The 12,123-nt window shown below is 37.8% G+C and overlaps 1 protein-coding gene across 1 annotated transcript in view; it reads left to right on the top strand.

The window, feature by feature from the left end:
• The window catches only part of GMDS (GDP-mannose 4,6-dehydratase), a 770,392-nt gene that overhangs the window by 154,249 nt on the left and 604,020 nt on the right, over positions 1-12,123 (top strand). The gene's annotated exons all lie outside the window — the stretch shown is intronic.

Below are 12,123 nucleotides of genomic sequence, written 5' to 3'. Positions count from 1 at the left end.
ACGAAGAATTGATGCTTCTCATCTTTGTCCCTTCCTGACTGTCTATCCCTGTCTTCCCCTCTCTCTGTCTCTCTATCTCTGTCACAAAACAAAACAAAACAGGTATTGTAGTCTAAATTTGATATAACTTTGTTTGTACATTTCACCTTTTTAAAGAACAGTTTCAGATATGTACCTCTGTATAAAATGAATCATGTTTTACAAAAACAAAAACCTACACAGTGACCCCATATACCTTGGCCATATTTGGGAGGATTTACATTAGTGATTTGTATTCTGTGTTTATCCCAATTGAAAGTGTATTGTTTAAAAAATGGGTGTTATGGGCAAATATACAAATACCAACAAGGAATTTGGCATGTAAACACCAACAGGATTTACAGAAAAGGAAACTAATTTTCTTACTTTAACTCATAATCTTTTCTGAGAGCTTTGACTTGTATACTTTAGAAGTATTAGCAGGTTCATTTAGTACCGTTTGTAACCTTATCTAATAGCTAGTTCTAGATGTTACAATACTATCAAAATAAGGCAATATAATTATGAATATAATATACATGTATATATATGTTTATATATGTAGATTGCTGCTATAATTGAGCAGTGAATACATATTCTACAGAGCAGCAGGTTTTAGAATGGATTATATGTAGTGCAGAAGAGTTGGTTTTAGGTGCAGACTAATTTTTATTCAGGCTGGATTAACATAATGTTGCAATAAATCTAAAAGGAAAGGTTTGGCAGAGAGATGTTGAGACAGACCAAGAGGTCTTTGGTGGCTAGAGAGGAGTTAGTGATTTGGCTGTGTATTGAGTAAAATAAGAGAAAGAGCTAACTAAGTAATAGTTGATGGGTTCAGGAGTTGCTACTCCAAAATGTAGCACCTTGGCATAATGCAGTGGTTCTCAAAGTGTGCACCAGGGTGCCCTGGTGCACCCTATGGTATTCCAGAGAAATATGTGCCTGTTGGGGACTAAAAAACCAACAGGGTTTTGGGAGTTTAGATTTTTGGGAGACAGAGGTGTGGGGAATTGGCTGTAAGCTGACAGTCTTCCCAACCCCCCACCTCACTTGCTTGATTAGGTTGCAAAAGGCTGTTAAGCTGTGGTGCTGGATTGTTTACACTACCCCCCCATGTTCCCCAGAAAGACTGGAGGCAAGTTTCTTCTATCCTTTGTTTGGTGTAAAGTTAAGATGATATGTGTGGTGGGAGATTTCTGCACTCAACACAATTAAGAGTAAAAAGATAGGAATTCTTCAATGTATTGATGAGGAAATGAGAGTTTGCCTTTCAAATATATGTCCAACATTGAAGAAATCACTAGGACACATCAGGCTCATGTTTCTCATAAACACAAGAATGAAAAAACTTAACACATTCATGCCGGGACCTGCTGAATTTACTAAATCTTACTAAGAATGTATCTCTATATATAAAAAGATAACTTTTTTTTCATTTATTTTTTAACTCCTCTTTTTTACGAATTCTAAAAAGCATAACTCAGGCCCTGGCTGGCTGGCTCAGTGGTAGAGCGTCGGCCTGGCGTGCAGGAGTCCCAGATTTGATTCCTGGCCAGAGCACACAGGAGAAGCGCCCATCTGCTTCTCCACCCCTCCCCTTCTCCTTCCTTTCTGTGTCTCTCTTCCCCTCCTGCAGCCAAGGCTCCACTGGAGCAAAGTTGGCCCAGGCGCTGAGGATGGCTCTATGGCATCTGCCTCAGGCACTAGAAGGACTCTGGTTGCAACAGAGCGACGCCCTAGATGGGCAGAGCATCGCCTCCTGGTGGGCGTGCCGGGTGGATCCTGGTCGGGCGCATGCGGGAGTCTGTCTGACTGCCTCCCTGTTTCCAACTTCAGAAAAAATACAAAAAATAAATAAATAAAAAATAAAAATAAAATAAAAAGCATAACTCAAAAAATGTAACATAAAAATGTTTTTTAATGTCAGAATAAATTTAATTTTGTTGTATTTATTTTGTTTAATTACCATAAAAGCACGCTTGGACATTATATTTTTTCTTTAATGTTTGACTTAATTAATATAAATTAATGTTATAATAATAACATTTCTCAGAAATGTGTATATAGTGTTCCTACAATTATTTGTAGGATTTTAAATGTACCCCAACTTCAAAAAAGTTTGAGAACCACTGGCATAATGAATACTTTAAGCCTAAGGGGTCTGAGAAAATATCAAAAGTTTCCCCAGTAAATCTATCATTGTCAATTAATGTAGAGGAGAAAAAACCTTTCCTCAAACTGCTTAGGTTCCCTGGCTGGGTCTGAAAATGAAACTGAAACACATACAAATTTATGTAATATAAGTTTTACATGGCAGGAAGCTTTCATGAGGAAACAAAGATATGAAGAAATAGTTAAGCCTATGCCTTCTATGTTAGATTTGATGGAGAGTGGACAGTCATGAAGAAATATGGTAGGTAGGTCAACGAGTGTGAGGTAAGTGTAGTAAACTGGAGGTCCTAGCAGAGTCTGGTTGTTAGGGTTCTTCTTGGTGTCCTCTTGTTTTCAGAGATAAGGATTCTCCTTTTCTCTGTGTACAGGCAGGGCACCTCTTACATCAGGGTTTTATGACTACTTCAGGCGAGAAGGGCAGGGGAAAGATTAGAGTGGCTGTCCTTCTGCCACCTTCTAAAACTCCTTTACCTTAAAACAGTTCATATGCCAACGTGCCCTATCTTGGGGTAATGGATCCTGAACCCCCTCATAGTCATCACAGTTTTAAAAGAGAGAGGTGGTATATCAGAAGAAATGCTGGAACTGCTTGAGTGTTGGAATGTACTTCCAAGTTGGACATGGGGGGTGAAGGTGGTGGTAACAAGTAGTATCTGTAACTAGTCCAGAGAAAAAGGGAATGTCAGTGTGAGGTGCAGTGGTCTCTGTGATAACATTGTGGACTAGTGATCAGGCCTAGGATTAGTGTGGATGTGGAGAACAGCAAACATTCTTAGTCATCAGGATGGTGCTGTTTGAGTTTTAGGACAAAGCTAGGAAGAGACATGCATGGAGAAGCAAAGCTAATTTAGGTGATTTATTAAGGAACTAGCAGACTTGAGAAGATAGGTAGTAATGTTGCTAAATGGATGAAAGACTTAGAAATAAATGTAAAAAGAACCTAGGACTGCCACATGAACTATAATAGACATACTTTTATTACATTGGCATTTGAAAATATAAAAGCAGATATTCTGATAAAGACAGACACTGAAAGTCCCATTTGACAAATCACAGTTAAGGGGAAGAATGAATCACTGAAACAATGATTGGCAAGAGAAGATAGGTTTAGGAGTGAGATCCAAAAACTGATAGAAAGGAAGACTATAAACAATTCAGTTAGAAAGTAATGGTTCCTCCTCATAGCACAGGGGAAATGTGAGTTTTGTAGGAATGGGGAGAGTGAAAGGGTATTTGTCCATACAGTATTCAATTTTATTAGGTTGCTGTCTTAAGTTTTAAGAGATTGATGAAATTGGAATATGAACTATTAAGAAGAATCTGGTGGTAGCACAGGCTTTATCTTTTTGTGCTTAGGACAAAATAAATGGTGAGAGTAATTTGTCAAAGAGGCACATTGGCAAATTTCCAGAATTAACAGCCAGCAGTCCCTGGTTGTTCAAGACCATGAGCAAAATAACAGGGTTAGTAAATAGCATGTAGTAGTATAAGAGGGGGATATTTCTGTCCATACCTGAATTGATAGGGTCAACATTATTAGCTTGAGCACAGACTTCTAATTCAGCAGGTTGTCAAACTTTAATGTTCATCAGAATCTCCGAGAGCTCGTTATGACAAAGGTGGCTGACTCAGAGATCTGGAATCTGCCTTTCTACAAGCCCCTAGTTGGTGCTGATGCTGCCCTCCCTGTGCACTGCAGTTTGAGAACCACTGCAACTAAAGATTCAGATAAGATCATCTAATCATAAGATAATTTGTGAGGGCTTGTTTTTTTTGAGTTCTCATATTTTAAATCTAGTCTTTGTATGAGGAGTATCACTAGGCTCAGAAGCAATCAGAAACAACATATTTTGGGATAGCAGAGTACAAGCCAGGAGCAAATGAACCCTGGAAAGAAGAATGTCTGTGGATACACTTAATGCTGAGGCTGAGTTCTCCTAGAAAAGGAAGGGCACACTTTGATTGGCTAGCATGGCAAGGTCAGCCTTTGATTATGAAGATGGGAAGCAACAGGGAGGTGGAGGGAGGCAAGTTGAAAAGTAGACAGGTGGTTGGGTAGTGGTGATGCGGCTGCACGGGCAAGAAAAAACTCTATATAGAGAGTTAGCATAGCATATGCTCCTTTACTCCCCCGCAGTAAAAAAACAAAACAAAACACACACACACACACCACACACACATATACACACACAAAGTAAAACTATAAAAAGCTTGGTTAATCTTAAAGCAAAAACAGACACTGGCGAATGACTTGAAAAGGAATATCATATAGTAGTAGACTGGTCAGTCAATGTTCTGTACCTTACATCAGTGGTCCCCAACCTTTTTTGGGCCGCGGACAGGTTTAGTGTCAGAAAATAATGTGTTTTCATGGACTGGCCCATAGGGTGGGGCGGATAAATGTATCACGTGACCGAGACAAGCATCAAGTGTGAGTCTTAGATGGATGTAACAGAGGGAATCTTGTCATTTTTAAAAAATAAAACATCGTTCAGACTTAAATATAAATAAAACAGAAATAATGTAAGTTACTTATTCTTTCTCTGTGGACTGGTACCAAATGGCCCATGGACCGGTACCAGTCTGCGGCCCAGGGGTTGGGGACCACTGCCTTACATGACCTCACACATTTGAGTCCTGAAGCTGTGGGACATGGTCATCTAATGTGGCCCCTGAAACCCTTGCATCTGATCATGTTCTGAATGAACTATTTTAATGTGAAAAAGTGAAGGAATGCTTCATCCCTGATCCAGATCTCATTGAGAATACTCTAAAAGTTTAAAGTTAACAGTTTTGGTTTTTTTTTTGTATTTTTCTGAAGCTGGAAACAGGGAGAGACAGTCAGACAGACTCCTGCATGCGCCCGACTGGGATCCACCCGGCACGCCCACCAGGGGCTAAGCTCTGCCCACCAGGGGGCGAAGCTCTGCCCACCAGGGGGCGATGCTCTGCCCACCAGGGGGCGATGCTCTGCCGTGACCAGAGCCACTCTAGTGCCTGAGGCAGAGGCCAAGGAGCCATCCCCAGCGCCTGGGCCATCTTTGCTCCAATGGAGCCTTGGCTGCGGGAGGGGAAGAGAGAGACAGAGAGTAAGGAGGGGGTGGGGGTGGAGAAGCAAACGGGCGCTTCTCCTATGTGCCCTGGCCGGGAATTGAACCCAGGTCCCCCACACGCCAGGCCGACGCTCTACTGCTGAGCCAACCGGCCAGGGCCAAGTTAACAGTTTTTAATGTTGCTTGTTTCTTGAATTCCACTCAAGAGTAAACATTAAAGTGAGAATAAAGATAAGGGCTCTAATCCTAGTCCATTATTATTATATATTTTATAATTTTTATTTATTTATTTTAGTGAGGAGAGAGAGACTGAGAGAAGGGGGAAGAACAGGAAGCATCAACTCCCATATGTGCCTTGACATGGCAAGCCCAGGGTTTTGAACCAGCGACCTTAGCATTCCAGGTTGATGCTTTATCCACTGTGCCACCACAGGCAGGCTAGTCCATTATTTATAGACTAACTGTAGGTGTCTTACATGATGAGGAAAACTAAGAATTGTCAGGTTTTATAGGAAATTGCCTGTTAAAATATTATATATTTACTTCTTTAAAGAGAGAGAACATTTATAAAGAATAAAATGGCAATAACTATGCACCTATCTATACTGCTCACAAAAATGAGAGGATATTCCAAAATGAATATGAAGCTATAAAATATCCCCTAATCTTTGTGAGCAGTATATAATTACTTTAAATGTAAAATGAATTGAAGACTGTAATCAAAAGACTGTAGGTAACCTGGCTGGTGATGGCCGGTGGATAAAGCATCAACCTGGAACACTGAGGTTGCCAGTTCAAAATCCCAAGGTCAATGGCTCTGAGTGCAGGCTTGTTAGTGCAGGGTAGCTGGATTGAGTGGGGGAATCATCTGCACAATCCTAAAGCTTGCCAGCTTGAGCTCAAAGTTCGCTGGCTTGAACAAGGGGACACTGGCTCGGTTCAGGGCAAGGCACATATGAGAAGTAGTCAGTGCACAACTAAAGCGGAAGTAACTACAAATTAATGCTTTTCACCTACCGTTTTTCCCTCCCCCCTGTCTTTTTCTTTCTCTCTCTCTCTCCCCCACCCCTTTCTCTTTTTCTCAAAAGCAAACAAACAAACAAACATGGGGGAGGTGAATGGGTAAGCAAACAAGATCCCTATATATTCTGTCTACAAGAGACCCACCTCTGCATGAAAAAACAGATACAGAGTGAAAGTAGAAGGATGGAAAAACGTATTATATTTCATGCAAACAGTAACAACAACAAAAATAGCTGGGGTAGATGTACTTGTATCAGACAAAATAGAATTTATTTAAAAAAGACTTTATTGAATTCATTGGAGTGACATTGGTTAATAAAATTATGTGGGTTTCAGATGCACAATTTTACAATACATAATAGGCTTTAAAAATAAGTTTATAATAAAAGACAAAAAAGGACATTATGTAATGATTGTGGGATCAATCCAACAAGAGGATATAACCCTTGTAAACATTTATGCAGCCAACATTGGAATACCTCAATATATGAAACAACTCATGATGGAAGTAAAGGGAGAGATTGACAGTAATATAGTCATAGTAAGGGATTTTAACACTCCATTGACATCAATGGATTGATCTTCCAGAAAATCCATAAAGAAATTGTGGCCTTAAATGACATACTAGGTCGGATGAGTTTAACTGATATTTTCAGAGCATTTCACTCTAAAGCAGCACCATATGTATTACTTTCAAGAACATGGGAAACACTTTTCAGGATGGAGCACATTAGAACACAAAACAAGTCTCCATAAATTTAAGAAGATTGAAATCATATCAATTATCTTCTCTGACCATAACGGTATGAAACTAGAAATTAATCACAAGAGAAAAGCTGAAAAATGCACAAAGACATGGAAGCTAAATATATATGTTACTTAAACAATGAATAGGATAACAGTGAGATCAAGGAAGAAATCAAAAGATACCTTGATACAAATAAAAATGAAAACAATGACTCAAAATCTATGGAACACAGTGAAAACAGTCCTAAGAAGGAAATTCATAGCATTATAGGACTACTTCAAGAAATAAGAAGAATCTCAAATGAACAATCAAACTTCACACTTGAACTAGGAAAAAGAACAAACAAAGGCCAAAGAGAGTAGACGAAAGGGAATGATAAAGATTACAGTAGAAATAAACAAAATAGAGTCTAAAAAGCTATAGAGGACCAAGAAAACTAAGAGCTGGTTCTTTGAAAAGGTTAACAAGATTGATGAACTTTTATTTAGACTCATCAAGAAAAAAAGAGAAAGGATCCAAAAAAATAAAATAAGAAATAAAAGAAGTAACAATCAACACCACAGAATACAAAGGATTGTAAGAAAATACTATGAACAACTGTATGCCAACAAATTGGACAATCTGGACAAATTAAATTTCTAGAAATATACAATCTTTTAAAACTAAATCAAGAAGAAACTGAATCAAGAAAAAAATCTGAACAGATTATCATTAATAAAATTGAAGCAGTAATCAAAAAACTTCCAACCACTAAATGGCTTCATGGGTGAATTTTACCAAACATTCAAAGAACTAACATCTGTCCTTCTCAAACTATTCCAGAAATTTCAAGAGAAGGGAGGCTCTAAAACTCATTGTATAAGGCCAGTATTATCCTAATTTCAAAATCAGATAAGGACACTATAAAAAAAGAAAACTGTAGTCCAATATCCCTGATAAATGTAGATGCAAAAATCCTCAACAAAATATTAGAAAACTTAGTTCAGCAATACATTAAAAAGATCATACAACATGATCAAGTGAGATTCATTCCTGGGATAGAAAGTTTGTACATTAACCACCAGTCAATTATTGTGATTCATCACATAAACAAAGTGAATGATAAAAGTCGTATCATCCTATCAATAGATGCAGAAGAAACTTGATAAAATCCAGCACCCATTTATGTTAAAATCAGCAAACAGGAATAGAGGGAACATACTTCAATATAATAAAGACCATATATAACAAACCCACAGCTAGCATTATACTCAACAGGGAAAAATTAAAAGCATTTCCTTTAAAATCAAGAAAAAGACAGGGATGTCCACTTTCACCACTCTTATTCAACATAGTACTGGAAGTCTTAGCCGCAGCAATCAGACAAGAAGAAATGAAAGACATCCGAATTGGAAAGGAAGAAATAAAACTGTCATTGTTTTCAGATGACATGATAGCTTATATAGAGAACCTTGAAGATTCCACAAGGAAAACTAATAGTACTGATAAAAGAATTCAGTGAAGTAGCAGGATACAAAAGAAATATTTAGAAATCAGTTGCATTTTTATACAACAATAATGAGCTATCAGAAAGGAAAACTAAGCAAACAGTCCTGTTTACAATTGAATTTAAAAAGTATGTAAGAATCGACTGACCTGGCGGTGGCGCAGTGGAGAGAGCATTGATCTGGGACTCTGAGGACCCAGGTTTGAAACCTCGAGGTCACCAGCTTGAGCACGGGGTCGCTGGCTTGAGCCCAAAAGTCCCTGGCTTGAGCAAGGGGGTCACTGGTTTGGCTGAAGCCCCCGAACCCCCTGGTCAGGGCACATATGAGAAAGCAGTCAATGAACAACCAAAGTGCTGCAACTACAAGTTGATGCTTCTCAGTTTCCCCCCTTCCTGTCTGTCTCTGTTTCTCTCTCTCTCTCTCATTAAAAAAAAAAATTACCTAGGAATACATTTAACCTGCCTCTGTGGCTTTGAGCATGTCATTGCACCTTTCTAAGTCTTAGTCCCTACGCATAGATGGGAATGATAGGCACTCCTTTTTTTCAAGGTTGTCATGAGGATTCTGTGAGACAGTCCAGAGTCCAGAGGAGCTTTGTGGGATCTGTGGGGCTTGAGTTAGGGACACAGTGCTTGATGCTGACAGGCTGAGGGTCGCAGATTTTGTAGAGGGCTCCTCAGTCCAGTTCATGACTTAGCACCAGTGAAAGGCAAGCATGTTCCATTACCTAGGATCCTAGCTCTGTGCACATGTCTTCTCATCGTAAGGAAAGAGGGAAAACTGACAGATGTGAAGCTTCTTATGAAACTGCATTCAGGTTCCGAGTTCTTTTCTGGCATCATTGTCAGCAGTAAGCCAACAGCATGCTTTCGTACACGTGAAACTAATACAAAGTAATATTGAAGGTAAAATGCACAAAATGCAGAGAGAAACAAGACAACTGGAGGGCAAAACTAAATCCTTCAAAAGTTAAAATCTATCTGGAAATATGTGAAAAGTCCATATTAAATAACTTGGTAATAACTACATCAAAGCATAGTAGAATTTAAAATTAAGAATAGGTTAATTGTGGGTTCCCTTTCCAGGAAAGGTAGTGTAACTAGGAATCAGGAGAACAAAAAGGGGTCTAAGACTATAGTTTTTCTCTCTGGGATACTGTTAGAATATGAAGTTTCTGTGCCTCCAGTCTTGATCTGTGAGAATCCTTGAAATACATGTTCTGAATTGTTGAATGTTCTAGAATCTGAGGTGAATAAAAGGTTTTTTGGATTACATTTTGAAACCATACTGAGTGTTAGTATGACAGACCATGCTCACCCTTTACCATGACCACTTAGTAGCTCTGTGGTCTCAGGCAGCACCCTCATCTGTAGAATGGGAGTGGTAGTGGGATGGTTGTGAAGATGAACTGATTTAATATCTATAAAGAACAGTGCCTGGCACATGGTTGCTGCCATGTACATGTTAGCTATTGATGTTACCTACATAACCTATACTTAAAAAAAAAAGAACAAGTGGCATTAAACATCTTGGAAGACATTCTTGCCTCCAAGTAAAATACTGAAGAATTTGAAATCCAGTGATAAAAATTGTCTATTTTCTTGACTATATTAATTAAATAAAGAAATTTATAAGCAAATAGAAGGGAGTACAAAGGAAGGGAGGGAGGAAGGAAGGGACAAGGGGAAGGAGGGAGGGAGAGAGGGAAGAAGGAAAGAAGTAGGGAGGAAGGGAGGAAGGAAAAAAGGGGAAAGAGGAAGGGAGGGAGAGAGAAGAAAGAAAGGGAGAGAGGATGGAAGAAAGGAGAAGAGGGGAGGGGAGGGGAGGGGAGGAAGAAGGAAGGAAGGATGGATTTCTGTTAAGCATTGCCTAATGTGATGCTAGGATTTGAAATCAAACCAACTTTATTTTGACACTGAGAGAACTTGAAATTTTCCCTTTCATCAGTTAGTTAAATGGAATGTGAAATTTGTCAAAATACTTTAAGACCTCAGTTTTTAGAATCATGTTTTGTTTTTGAACTGCTATAATTTAATAATGATTTTGAATAAGTTTACAGGGAGTCACGTTTAGCTCATTTATCTTTCACTTTAGTTTTCTAACTCATCTCTTTTTCCTCCAAAATCCTTATACCCCCCCCCCCCCCAAAAAAAAACCCCTTACCTAACATTCCTTTGGTGAAGAGAAAGCCACTGATCTCAAATTGTTGACTGTATCATCCAGTGTGCACACATTATGGCTTGTCTGAAAGTTTGTTTCATCTGTCTCAGGAGCAGGCTTAGCTTTCATAAATTCTAGAACAGTACTTTTCATCATGGACTAAGCACTTGGCAGGTCTTTCTTCCCTGTATACGTGTGCCAAAAATTGGGAGTGAGGGGAAATTAAAACACATTATTTGATAATTAAAAAAAAAAAAAGTTCTCAATGCTTTATTGTCATACTTGTGTTATTTATATGCTGTAACTTTGTGTAGTTGTCTGATTTTCATACTCAATCCATCAATATTGTTTCATTTTATAATCAGAGCCTTATATATTTGTATACAATGTGTATATGTACATGACATTTCTCTTTGTTTTCACTTGTTAGAATTTACTATTTACCCAGAATTAAATAATCTAGAGAAAAAATAGGCCAGACCATATTTTTATTATTATTTTTATTGTTAAAGTTAAATTATCTGTTTTTAGAACATATATTCTCTACCAATGAAGTAAAGCTGACAGATCTGTATTTCAGAAATAACTGGTGGTAAACACCAGTTTTGCTATGTATATTTGTGAATGTGTTTTTTATTAAATAACATTTGTGAAATTTGTAGAGAAATTTAACTTTATAATTAACAATTGAAAAATTGGAGACTATCAAGTATAATAAATCCTAAGTTTAATGTGTTATTTCCTTCACTTCTAAATAAAGAACTGGTTATCTATACCCAAATCTCAATTTAATGTTTCCTAGATTTTACCTCCTAAAATGTCAACCAGGGTTATGATGTTCCCTTCTTAAAATATTTTCATGTTTACCAAAAAAAAATTTTTTTTTGGTTTAGTTCTTTTGGAAAAAAGAATGGATGATTTTCTCTTTGACTACAAAGCAACAAACCTACAGAATTATTAATTGTGACTGTGTTGTACTCTTTTGCAGACATCTGTTTCTTATGTATGTCATATAAAATGATGATTACATTCATATTTGAAATAAAATCTATGTGCTCATAATTTCCCACTACATTTTGAAGTATCTGAGTTCTGCCAAGAATTAATTTTTGTTTGGAATAGACAGAAAATTAATGAGTTAAAATATAGAAGTATTAAGCTGCAAAATAACCTACCCAACATTAGAAGGGACACTTCTGAAATAAGTGAAGGATTTAAACTGCCACCAGTAGAACTGTAATTTCAGCAGCTGGTGACATAAGCTGGTGTTAGCATTGGCAACACAAAGGAAGAAATCTTGACACAAGGAGGAAGTGGTACCAGGTCTTTAACAGTTTATCTTATTTACCAGACACAAGTAGTCTTTTCTTTAATATTAGACAGGTGAGTGTTCTTTGTTCCAAAGACTTTTTTTTTTTGTTTCACACTTATCATGGTTAAGTAAAAGATAAAACAATTT

The sequence above is a fragment of the Saccopteryx leptura genome, chromosome 3 (assembly GCF_036850995.1).
Source record: "Saccopteryx leptura isolate mSacLep1 chromosome 3, mSacLep1_pri_phased_curated, whole genome shotgun sequence".
In the NCBI taxonomy this organism is placed as follows: Eukaryota; Metazoa; Chordata; class Mammalia; order Chiroptera; family Emballonuridae; genus Saccopteryx; species Saccopteryx leptura.
Note: the sequence above shows the minus strand (reverse complement) of the source record. Positions and strands in the feature narration are given on the sequence as shown.